Source organism: Temnothorax nylanderi, unplaced genomic scaffold (genome assembly GCF_030848795.1).
Source record: "Temnothorax nylanderi isolate EJ_2023f unplaced genomic scaffold, tnyl_v1.0 TNYL_tig0005_pilon, whole genome shotgun sequence".
Lineage (NCBI taxonomy): Eukaryota > Metazoa > Arthropoda > Insecta > Hymenoptera > Formicidae > Temnothorax > Temnothorax nylanderi.
Window position 1 is genome coordinate 1,484,849 of NW_027249067.1, and position 13,270 is coordinate 1,498,118.

At 40.6% G+C, this 13,270-nt stretch overlaps 1 long non-coding RNA gene across 1 annotated transcript in view; it reads right to left on the minus strand.

The window, feature by feature from the left end:
- Nucleotides 1-5,360: 5,360 nt before the first annotated feature.
- LOC139776190 (uncharacterized) overlaps nt 5,361-13,270 on the minus strand; it is a 113,106-nt gene continuing 105,196 nt past the window's right edge. The window contains exons 3-4 of the long non-coding RNA XR_011719024.1: nt 12,760-12,795; nt 5,361-5,639 (exon numbers count right to left, since the gene is read on the minus strand). This is a non-coding gene — a long non-coding RNA (uncharacterized lncRNA). The remainder of the gene's footprint in view (nt 5,640-12,759; nt 12,796-13,270) is intronic.

The window sequence follows — 13,270 nt, forward strand, 5'->3', positions numbered from 1 at the left end:
TTGGATAAAAACTGTCTTTCTTATAACGCATTGTTGTCGAATAACCCATTTTAATTAACAATATGCGTCTCTCTTTCTCTCTTTCTTTCTCTCTGTTTCAAGTGAGTACCACACCTTATAATTGCGGAACCTCATTGTTTTAAATTCCATCCGGTGAGTGCCTAAGCGTGCGAATGTCCAATATTGTGTATTACCACAACGGAGTTATCTAATCCAACAAATTTTTGCCCGTCGTGATAAGCATAATTTCGAAGCTTCGAAAGTATACGATGTTCATGATACACATTTCGATAGTTTCGCAGGCGAATCGTTTCGCAAACAATATCGCCGCTACATCACGTACCGTTGCTTGTGCAGGCATTCCAGTCTTGTAATCTTCACTCAGGCGCGCGCGAGGAGCATAATTCCTTTTACCATTTTCGCAACGAACTATTCTTGCTCTAGTTTTTAGAAATAAAATATATTTTAGAAATACTCTCTTTTCCCTCTGTTGTCTAACGTATTTTACAGCTATATATATTTTAGAATCAATGCATCAATAACTGCTAATTTATTAATTACTTTACATGTAATACTTTTTGTTTATAAAATTAAATAACGAATTAAATTTCTAAATCAAATCTCGCGGCGTAAATTAGTAAATTAGTTTCATGGATGAAAGAGCTCGAGCCTAATAAGGAAAAGTCTCGCGACTTGTGTGTCCGCGAGAAATGCCCGGTTCGATTGGGGGGCGATCGACACAATCACGTCCGCCGCGAGCAATCTTTTATTTTATGTCACGCAGCTTGGTTACCCCACCGGGGCGAAAGCACTTTATGTGCAACGCATAACCAATAATACTGATCTAAAATTCAGTATTCCAGTTATACGCACGCTGTTACCTCAAGCGACGTAACGCTCTCGAATATTACCTTTTCGGAGAACAGTAATCTTATTACTGTTAACGCGAATACATTTAGCACGTGTGAAATGTCCATAACAACACAATGGTATAACGTTCGCTCGAACGTTATACCTTTCTCTTCCACCGCCGTTTCGACCTATCATTTTACGTTGTAAAAAAATGGAGATTAAGCTAATTTAGAGAGAGGTATAATCCGATGTTCCCCCTCCTGAATGGAATTGTCCCGCGTCTTCGCGCGCGCATTATTACGGGCCCTTAATCATGCGAAGCTACGCATAATTCGGGATGAAAGATCGCGTAGAAAGTGTCTGGGAAACTGCGAGGATCCGCAGCTACGAGATGACGCAATTTCCGTGGCTTTCCCTCGAGGCATCATCCTTCTTCGAATAAGGCACCGCTGCTGCAAATGTTCGGCAATTGTGAACGTCGGGTTGAATGTCCGTTTCAATCTCTCTTTATATCTGAAAACTCGACTCTGGTGGAAAACACGACGATGACAAACGTCGCGATAAACTCCGGCGATGCGCCGATTCCCGTTACCGCGCTCGAGGCGTCTAAATTAGAAACCGGGCAGGGATAATATGCGCGGCGCACGATACAATGGAGGTATCATAATTGACGACGATTGTAGTGCAGTTACGCGAGGCATTCGACTGAAGTCGCAGAAAGATATATAGGATAGGTTTACGTGTTCTCGCAAGTATGCGTTTCGAAAGTGCAAGTGCACGATCCTCGGGGATGCGTCTCACGTTGTTACGCCCTGCCACTGACATTTTCCATCGTCTATCTCGAGCTCTCGCGGACGCGAAATGTGAACGTGATATAGCCTCTGATTCACGGCGCATAAATGTGAGTCGGCTGGGTGGCATGATTTTGCACTCGATCAACGATCCGCTAACAGAGGCTATATTAAATGGCATGATGGAGTAACATTCTAATGCAACTTTAATCGGAATTTCTCTTTGAAGAGAAAGACTCATCTTCCCTAATTCCCCCCTTTAGAACGAACTTCTTTTAACTTGAAAGTAAACCGTTGTTTAAGCAACTCATGAACGTGAATTATATTTTACTACCTTGCACCGTGAAAAAATTAACACGATGTACGCATAGTGTTGTTAAAAAAGAACTGAAGATAAAAAATATGACGGCTTTTTGGGTCATAAAAGATCTGTGGCTTACAAATCGCCGACGCATTGATATTTCGCCAACATCGAGCCGCTCACCGCTGGAATCGCCAATGGGAATTTCTCACTTGGATGTTCGTCACGAATTCCAAGCGAGTGTTGTTGCAAACTCGATTTCGTAGGCGAGGCAGGCTTGAGAACGCAGAATCCTTTGGCTTCTACACAGTGTTCCAACCAATCGATCTTACCACTGCCGGGCCATAAACGTTTGTCCGGGAGCGAGTTAAATATAAAATACATTGCCTGATCTCTGAAACTCGTAATTTTCCTCATTGTATGTCCACGCCCCTATTCGCATGGATATAACCATTGTATATAATTCCAATAAACTGTATATCGCGATTCGTACGGCGTACGTCGTCGGTTATGCTCTCGTATTCCTGAGACTCGCAGCGCGCGGTTTGACTTATAATTAGTTGCACTAAATTACGTGGAAAACAAAAATAAGAATATATATACATGTAAAGAAGTATAAGGAGATTATAATCGTCATTGGGAAGCTCATGTTTTGTGCAGAGTAAAAGTTGGTACTTGTCCAAGTTAGCCTAATTAAGAGTTGTATGCATATACTTTCTTTTTTCATAATTTGCTGCGATTTGTACCTGTACTTCCCGGAAGGATATTCTATCACGCTATTCAGCAATCAAAAAGTCTCATGATCGATCGTACAATGGGACTAACAAATACACATTCACGAATAATTCGATTTGCAAAATTAATAAATTAAATTCTAATTATAGCTCTCTCTCTCTCTTTCTCTTTTTCAAAGTTTTTTTATATATGGTATTAAAACAATTTTTGTTCGTCACGGAGAAGGTTCGCGCTTTTGTGCCCCACGTCTTGTCAACGAAGATGTTGCCCCTCATCTGCTCGGTAATTACTATGTTTCTCTGCCTTAATATTCCAGCGTATCGGTAAAATATCCACCGCTTATACAACCGAGACAAGTGGTACCAGCTGTATCCCTTTCTGTCGTATCAACGAGAATCTCATACTCGGATGTACGCAAATGTGCACATCGTGCGCCATCGACGTCGCATCGAGACAAAGTTCAACCAGCGAGAAAGTTCCGGGATGCGAACGTGAAAGCAACGAGTCGAAACTTTTGCTGACGGATAATGGACGCGACATCTTCACGATTTGAGATTTCTCGCTATTAAGAAGTATGTTTATCTCAGAAAAAAGCTATTCGGAGAACAGGCGCCGGTGGAATTTTTCGTAGGCGGACATGGAGAACGTCGCTCGGTAGAGAATTCGAAGCCTCCGAGGTCTTTGTACAGACGTCCATCATAAATCAGTTTCAATGCATGTAAATAATTCCGCTGATATTGATTCGTAATGCGTGATCTGTAAAACGAACGGTATTCAGAAGTGGTCGCGAGATAAAACCGTCTTGATCGCTCACGTCTGACATTTTATTCCGTTAATGATTGCGGTTTGTACCTTAGCACGTGCATCGCCACGAGGATCGATCTCCCCAGCCGTGAGAAATGACGACCTTTGGCGGTGTACACAGGAGAGAAAACTTAAGCATGAATGCATCCCGTACTACTTTACAGTTTGCCTCCCACACAAAAATTCATAAAGCTGGATTGCACAATTATATCCGTGATAATGCATTTCTGTAAAACTGCACAGAATATGGCGTATTTTTAAATTAATTCATAAAAATCTGATGTCTGATTAATCACATTAAAGCAAGCGGTGAATATTAGTTTTACCAACATACTGAAATATATTTAATTTATAATAAACGATTATAATATATAATATATAATATATAATATATAATATATAATATATAATATATAATATATAATATATAATATATAATATATAATATATAATATATAATATATAATATATAATATATAATATATAATATATAACATATAATATATAATATACATAAATATTAAGATAAAAATTACATTAAGTTTATGAGTAAATTTATCGGCTCGTTCATGACTAACGGTACGCAAGTTCATTAAAAATACACACTTTATAGCGAGCAATATGAGTATGTATGCCATGAATTTCTTTTATAACCGAGAACGGCTATGAAGATGACGCGGTTGTTTTGTAAAAACCTCGCAGCCGAGATCGCGGCTCCGTTGAGAGGACGGACACCGTGATCGGGGGATCCCGGGTCGTGGAATTTAAATGATTCCTGATAGAAAGCGTTTTCACTTCTGGTAGTGCTTGGCTCACGGTTTACTCGGCTAATATGCACAACCGCGGCACGTTATGATAATGAAATCGAGCACGCCAAGCTCGGCCACCAGCATTTCTAATTAAAAAGAATCGACGGTCTCGAAGCTTATTCCGCCGTATACACTAGTTGACTAGTCTTCGGACGCTTTAAAATTGTGGAGAAAATGGCTTCCTTAACGAGATAGAAGAGACGTTCACTATCTCTAAAACGAATCTCTATTTCAGTGGAAACATGCTTCTTAGATCCAAATGTCAAAATGTAGCTGAACTTCCTACTTGTGTGTATTGCTCGTGCGAGCATGCCGCGCGCCATACGCGAAAGTGGCAATTTACTCGGACAAGAGCAACGATATAACGGAAAATCATCGTCGGCGAACATCTATTTCCGGGATCCGGAATTATGGACTCTTCACTTTTCCGCCTCGCATTGAAATCACTCTCGAATTGTATATATATACGCTATAGCTTGCGAACGCGCGGGCGGAAGTCCCGATGAATCTATACATTCCTGCAACATCATCCTTATCGATACCACCCCGCTGGAGCAAAATACTTTGCGTGAAATGTCTCGTAAACATTGATCTCGGAATTTCCGTTCGGTGAAACGCTAAACGGCGTTTAAAATGTGTGTTATTACTGGATCGCAATTTCACGAAAAAAATACCGAAGAATATTCTCCGCTCCTCACATTCCGGGCATTCACTGCTTTCGTTGTCCTCTAATCTCCGCTCCGGAAAAGTAAAACATCTCCGGGTGAGATTGTCGATTACGACCGGCGAGAAATTTCCACCGGCGCGCGGCGCGGCGGAAATCTCGAGACGCCGATCCGGCCATCGGTCGCCGTCTCGAGATCCTGCTATTAGATGCCGGGGGACTTCTATGGGCTTGGTCCATGGACGACCCACTGACACAGATACCGCGCCTTTCTACGTTCTGACCGATCGCTGCATTACACCGATGTATTACTCGCGCGAGTAACGAACGTACGAACTTGCCTGTCGGGCCCGTTTCAATGGCACAGGTTCCAGCGCGCCTCGAGAAAAGTATCACCTACCTCTCGCCTCTTGTGTGCCCGCGCGACGCGCCGCGAAGGGGGACAGGAGAAGAGGGCACAGCGTCTCGTTTTTCATGGGCGCTGGATCACGCTCGAGAAAATACATCTTGATTACGTTGCCATCGCCTGCGCCCGCGCGCGCGCGCGCGAGAAGGCAAGAGTTTCTTCTTGGGAACGTACGAATGAAAGTCCACACACCGACTTGTCCGTTCCTTTCCCATAGACATAGCATAGGGGGATCGTGGAAAAGTCTTCGATAGATACATCTTGGCCGAGCCTCTTTCTGGAAACGTGAAAAGGGCGTATTAATGCGAACCTAGCGAAATTATATACGCAACGTTTTTCCGCGGGGTTTCAACGAGCGCGAATAAGAATGCGCTTGAATGAGAAAATATAATAATGAAACTCATGTGCATAGAGTTTATCTGATAAACTTCTCTGATAAATTCTTTGTGTAATTATTAGAGTTAATCTGCTCTTTACAAATGCTGAAATATGGACAATTTTTTAACTGCAAGAGATTGAAAGTGATTTCTTGCAAACTAAACTTCTATAAGATAATGCCATTAGAGATAATGGCTATTACATTATGTGGTTTGCTCACTCAGAAATTTGCGAAAATTACAGGTTAAGTTAAACATTCTTCTAGCAGCAGCACTCAACAACACAAGCGCGAACGTTTACGTAATTTAAACGCAAGTCGCGCGCGATCAAAGAAAATTATGTATTAATAATTGTCTTATGAAACTTTTTTAAAAATTATCCGTTAATTATACGAGGATATAGAGGCAGGGGATATAGAGATTTCCTTTCTCCTCTTATTTTTTTTCCACGGTGATTTAATTTCTTCCAATTCTTTCCTTACTATCTTTTTGGTATATGATCCAATTAGGACGTTAACGAGCCGTCATCGCGCGAAATTTTCGAACAAAATTGGCTGTGAAACTCGGAGAGGCCCGGCGAACTTGATTATTGTTCTTTTACGAGTCTAAGTACCCGCTCGATTCGCTGACCCAATTCGCAGGCCCATCGGCCATTCCTCCGCGCCGGCAATTCACCTGTACCAGGATCGGATCCGGGAATAAAGAGAGGGAGGAGAATGAGAGACGCGCTACGTATATGCAAACGACCTCTTCCTCTCCCATCGGCGAAAGGTGCGATTCGTCTGGCCTTGGTTGTGTCGGAAACAACATCTAGCGTCTTTAAGATATCGCTATTTCCTTCGCGTATCCCCCCCCCCCCGAATTTATCGAATGTACTGCGGTTCGGCCCTGCATAAGACCCACGTGCGCTCATGAAGCGCATCCAACGATGGACGGGGGCCCGGATGTGGGCCGAGAGTGTTCCACCAAATTCCCGATAGCCTCAGGCCCATAACGGATCGGCACACTAACTCCCTCTTCGGCTACGCTTCCTTCTCGCGCGGTAATTGCTTCATGCAAATATTTACACCTTGCCCACTCATATCGCAGCTCGCTAAAAGACTCCTCATGTTTTTTTCTTCCCCCCCCCCCCCGATGCACGAATAAGCGTTTGTCATTCTCACGCAGTTCGATACGACGCACTCTCTCCCCAGACTCTATCGTAATATTTTAACAAAAATGCTAGATCGCGGCCAGAGATCAATTCGATCGCGCCAAGATCCACGTCCGGCATGGTAATCCGTGGCACGTGGACGGGACCCCGCTTTCTGCGGCAGCTTTCTCCGCGTCCAGGCGCGGTACGATGCGGAATCGAAAGCAAAATCGTTCAATTGAGATGGAGACGATTTCTCGAGCGGTGGGACGACAGATAATTAGCATCCGTATAACCTCGCGCGAGACTAATTCCGTGACGGTATAGAAACTCGGTCGACGATGTAAGTTGACGCGAGAATTCTGTTTATTATATATTGATCAATTTAATTAGAATTCCATTAGGATATGATTTCACTCGGAAAGTGAAATGAAAAAAATGATATTCTATTATCTACTCGTTTTCCGGCGTGTGTAATAGGAAATAGTATCGAGTTCGAAGACACAAAAAATCTGACATTATCCGTCAGTTGCAATCCGACGTTCCACTTCATTATACGCGTGTTTCCGTTGATTATGTGTCGTGTCTAACATCTCCTGATAAGCAAAAGTATTGCGAATATCAATTTTTTTACGATCAGTATCACGGCGCGTACTCGACACTTATGCACACGAGGCGCGACCAATAAGCCGCTTCGCGTTTCCGTTCTGCGTTCCAATTCTACTCTCGCAACTCTCGATAGATAGTTTGCGAGTTTCCGTCCATTCGTTTTTGCAATCATCTTAACGGATAGACCTAGACGCGCTATTTTATTTCCAAATTTTCGCTGAAAAATGGGGCACGCGACGATTCGAGAAGTGAGTCACGAGAAGTGAAGTGACGATTTCGGAAAATGATAACAGTTCACCAAAAGGCCTAAATCATTGAACGGCGAGGATCGCCGTAGACCAATCGCGGGGTGATCTCAATATGCGAAACTTTCCAGATAAACTGGTTCCCCGCGTGCATATCAGAATTTGTCCTCGATACATCTCATTAGCTGTATACATCCTACTCGAGATACGGCGAGATATCCTCCTTCATTAAACGCGAAACGGAATTTTCTTGCACTGACACTCGGTCTTTTCACCGCCTGTTTTATTAATCTGCACCTTCCGCGTCCGAAAGAAGATTGGAGCAATCATATCTGTCGATGTCCACCGATATGATTGCTCCAATTGCGGTTCTACCGGTTACGAGCAGTTTCGAACTTTTTTACAAAGTACTAAATTGCTCGCAATAAAGAAAGTCGATCCGCACGGCTTTATTGACGACCGTGACTCTTGCCATTTCAGATGAAAGACCAAATGCGCGCATGCATACGTTTAAAATTCCGCATTCTTTCACGTTTCGTCGCTTGGTGCCTAAACGGCCTCAGTTCCCAACGTGCGAAATTAGCGAGAGTAGGCTAGTAGGCGGAAGAAATTACCGAGTTAAGTAAACGTTCCATTAAACATTATGTTTACATGCTCGTTGACACCCGACACGCTACCGATTGTTCTAAGCGAGGAAAGTCGCCTCGGCGCGGGAATATATTTGTATCCGTTGTCTGACTGCTCGCGGAATTATCTACTTGGCGTCTTAACGAAAAAACGCGCCGGAGCTTTCGCGACGTTAGCCTTCAAGTTTATGCCATTATTTTATTTACAAATAATATAAAATTAACCGTAAATACTATTCGCAAAAAGAGAGTCAGTTTTTATTTTTAGATGTATACCGCGTGAGAATCAGACCGTGCAACTTGTGAGAATATGTCGAATAAGACAGTTCACATAAAATTCGCTTTTGCATATATCATTAGTAGCAGGAAAAGGACTTTTATATACATAATATATGGTTGTTACGTGCAGATTCAGGCTACTTTTTTAAGAACGATAGACTTGTGTTTAATGAAGGGAAAATTAAGATGCTGCATCATAATAATTATCTTGATAAGTTATATGAATATATAGCATGATACAGATTTGTAATAATCTTAAAAAAAAGTGACATCACTGATCGTTTCAGCGAGCTGGGCTCGCAATATCGACGGTGCATTCGAATTTCTGTGTATATCCCCGATCACCGGTACTTCGTTAGTACAGTAAATTATTAACGAATCACTTAACGGCGAATTATTTCAAAGTTGGCCGGCGCGGCGGTGCGATAGAGCGTGAATATCGCTCGAGAGCATCTCCCTCGCGCGCGCATTTCTTCAACTCCTCTTTCGTTTTCTGGCCGGTATCGTTGCCCGGTCTCTCTCGCCATCTCCTTTTTTCATCGTTCGTCGCCACGTGAAAAATTAGTTCACGGTACGTTACGTATCCAGCGCACGAACAAGTGCCGAGTGCAACGACGGAAGCGGGATTCCGTTTATGTGTATCCACTTGGTACAGGAACCTCCGAGCGAGGAGCAACAATGAAACAATGAGACAATTATGCGTTTTGAAGGAGGAAGAATAGGCGCAATTATTTTACAGCCTAAATTATTCTGAATATCGTTATTATTTACGATCGAAAAATTGACATACAAAGACTGAGATGTACGATATTAATTAATTGGCTTCATTAGATGAGTTTATATATAAGATAATAACAGGTAAATCTTATTTAGAATCGTTTAGTTTGAGTTTTTTTTACCGATTTAGTGCAATTACGAATTTTATTTGGAATGCAGCAAAATCGGTGCCAACATTTTAACCCGTGCGATGTGTAATAGCCAACGTAATGTTAGAAGATTATTGTAAGCCGGTTACGAGCGCGTAAAACTTCGGCCTACTTGCATGCTACCTTTTAATTTTCCCGTAATGCACGTAATACTGTTTAGGAGGTAAAACACAAATAGTCGGGGTTGAAGATTATAGCGTATCCAGCTTAGAGCCAACGGCACCTTTTACTCTCCTTTTTCCGGACTCTTAATTCCCCTTTAAAAGAATTATGATTAAAGAGAAAATGGCTCGAGAGACGTTATCATTATTATCGACTTGTTATCGGACTTGTTATTGATTACTTCTGGTATCGCGCAATTATATTTGCTTATATCATATCTGAATTGCGAAACCGTCAAAGTTAAAGCATAAAGTTACGAGATTACGAGGAAGTATTAATACCATTTACTTACCATTTACTAACAGTGTTAGTAACTTGCCATTTATCGAGTTTTTACTTGTATTTAAAAGAGAGAGCCCACTTGTTTGTTATATAAATAAGTATGAATATAAAAATAATCTCTCCCGCTCTCCACGGATGGATTAGGTACCGGCCTTGACCGGTACTTCGGTAGGAGCTATTACACATCGGTGATTTTCACTGCTACAGAAACATCGAGTACGCCTCTGTTGCCTCCGGAAAACAATGGTTCGATATCGAGTGCGATCTCCGCGGCGAAGTTCGACCGGACGAGACGGCTCATTAATAATCCTTCGCCATCCGCGTGCACACGCGGCTTTTTTCTCTCTCTCTCTCTCGCGGCGACTCGCCAACAGCGATGGATCCTCTTAGGGAATTAGAAAGTGAATTTCCGACATTTGGGTCGTGGAGAGACCCGACTCTACCAGCACAATGATTAATTTATAACCGTGATAAAAAGCCCGCGGTGTTAATAACACCGCGCGAGAGCGGCATAATGTTGCGGTATTAATTATCATTGCGATCAATTATTGCCGAGCGCATGTTTAATCGATTACCTCACCGGGGGATTATCGTTAGCATAAGCCAACAATGTATTAATAATAATGAATATTGCGGTAACATGTTATATTTTATCTCACATGTTGTTAATTAACTCCGAGTACTAAGTAGATAAAGGCAGTTAATATTTATATGCAATGCAATTAAATACCTGTCTTTTCTAGTTATCTTCAGAAAACTTTTCTTAAAATTTATACTAAATCAAGACCTCTCAGAGACTGTTTGCAGTAAGGGGTTATATGAAATATTAAAATCACTTATATAATTATACAGCAATAAATACTCGCAGCTATGTCAGACGAAAGATTAATTAATATGCGAACAACGAAGTGAAACGTTTCCCCGTTACCTTCATGGGAAGGCGGCGGGGTCGAAACTTCTCGCTATTCTCGCACTTTCACCCTCACTCTCGAATGGACGACACTTTTACTCGAGTGTTAGGGCGAGTTTACGCTGTACGTGCTGTATTTGTTGTACGTGTCTATGCTATGTAGTCGAGGCACGATCTTAACCGCGTCGGCAAATTAATTCCATTTCATCACAACTGGTTGTCTTCAGTCGTAGTTTGAAAACAAGTCCGTTTAGAAATTAAAAATTGTTTATGTCACAAATATGAAAAAGTTTTAATTTTATGAACTATTCGTTATCTCTAACTAATTGTAATGTTTCATAACATTTAGTAAAGATTAAATTCAATAAAATTCTGAGATAAATTTTGAAACTTATGCATGCTTATAAAATTGTTTAGCACATGATTGTAATGATATATAGCAAAACTCTGCGACGCGATATCTAGCCACGTTCATTCGATAAAAATTTCCCGGCGCGAAAGACGGGATTTCGAAACGCTTTCACATTCGGAAAATAATATCCTAACTAATCATTAATTTAAAGACAAGTGTCATTATTGCGTTATAAAGTTTTATGTTTTAGAAAAAGTCTCAAGAAGTACATTCTTAGACAATCTTCGCAATCTTTACTGTATTACTTAATATCTTAATAAAAAACAGCAATAGAAAATGGTATGTTCTGTAACAAATTAACAATGGAGTAATAAATAACGTTTTTTTCAAGTATAGTCGCCATAAAAGGAATCTAATAGAATAATAAAAGTGTATTTTATAATAACAAGATATATTGCGTCATTTTGCCTTTTAATACTGTCGAAAAGGTATAGACGTTTTTACGATTTATCGAATTTTGGCATAATGTATAGAATTACAGTTATTTTCTGATGCTTTTATGAATATACAGTTACGATGATTCATATGTCTCTCTTAAGTGTAGTTTCACCTTTTAAGAGATGTATACAAAACGGAGAAATTATTAATATAATCACTCCTTATTACAAAGCAAATAAGATACGTGACTTCTTCACTTTTTCCGTATTTACTCTCATCGAGCAGACTTTTAGAAATTCGCGCGCGGATTGATTTTCTCATACAAAGTTTAGATAGACGTTTCGAACACGCGGTGTCCGTTTTTCCTACTTCATCGCCGATATTTCGCACGCAGGTATATGACGCAAAGCATCAAGCAGTATGTACAATGATGTAAAAGGTGGTCCTTGTAACAGCAAGAACCGTATATCCGTTTGTCCGACCGTTCTCTTGGCTGTCGGACACGCTGTCGGTCACGTGCGTCCGACTGCCAACTCACGTGGCAGCAGGCGTGCGTTAGAAGATAACGCGTGTACATGGTATCTCACAACTATGTCGCACAAAATATTTTAATAGCAGTTTCCTGGAGATTGATTAGAGCCAAAATTCCAATGAAAAAATTTGAAATTATAATTCATCTATCCATATTTTTTTTTCAATCAGAATACGACCAGTAAAAAATAATAAGTAATGATATAATATATGGTGTAGGAAAGAAAAATCGCGAGTGTTTTTAAATCTGTTAATATTATCGTTCCTTACATTTTTTATTGAAAATCTTTAGTCAAAAAGTTTTCTAGCGCATGCCCGCTGGCACATGAGTTAGCACACGTCCGACATGGATAATACATAATGGATAGACATATCTCATGTACAGAGGATAAAATGTTTTACGCTAATCTACCGTAGCTAATGCAAGGCAATGAATCTGTAAAAGAGATGTTGCATTTATTCTGCAATATCATTCACCGCCTCCGATCCATTGTCTCAGATTAAAATAAAAGGCAATTCAATACTCACTGACACACAGCAGCGGAGTTGTAACACTTCGTTGATCTGTAAAATAAAAAATATAAATTATACAGCATCCAAAATAAATAATACTTTAAAATATAATTACATTGAATTTTCTATATTCGTCTTCCCAGTAAACACTTCATGAAATTATTATATATATTTGACCAAAAATCTTCTGCTAAAGTACAAGCTTTTATGAAATTTCACAAGTAATCTATTTTTTAATGTGTATATAAATAATTATTACATAAATTCGAAAACAATTCGAGCATGAAGATAACGAGGGTATTCAAATCGGAATAGATTAATTCCGCGAGTAATAAATAACATGTAAACCATAATTTATTTATTATACTTTATTGTCCGATGCCTCCCAGGCCTCCCCCTCTCTCTCTCCTCTCAGGTTTCTTCATTACACTTACATAACACTTAATCGCGAAAACAGTTAATTAAGTTCGCACGTTAGTCACGTTATGTTCGCAGAATCCAGAATACGGTGATTGCACGGCACTCC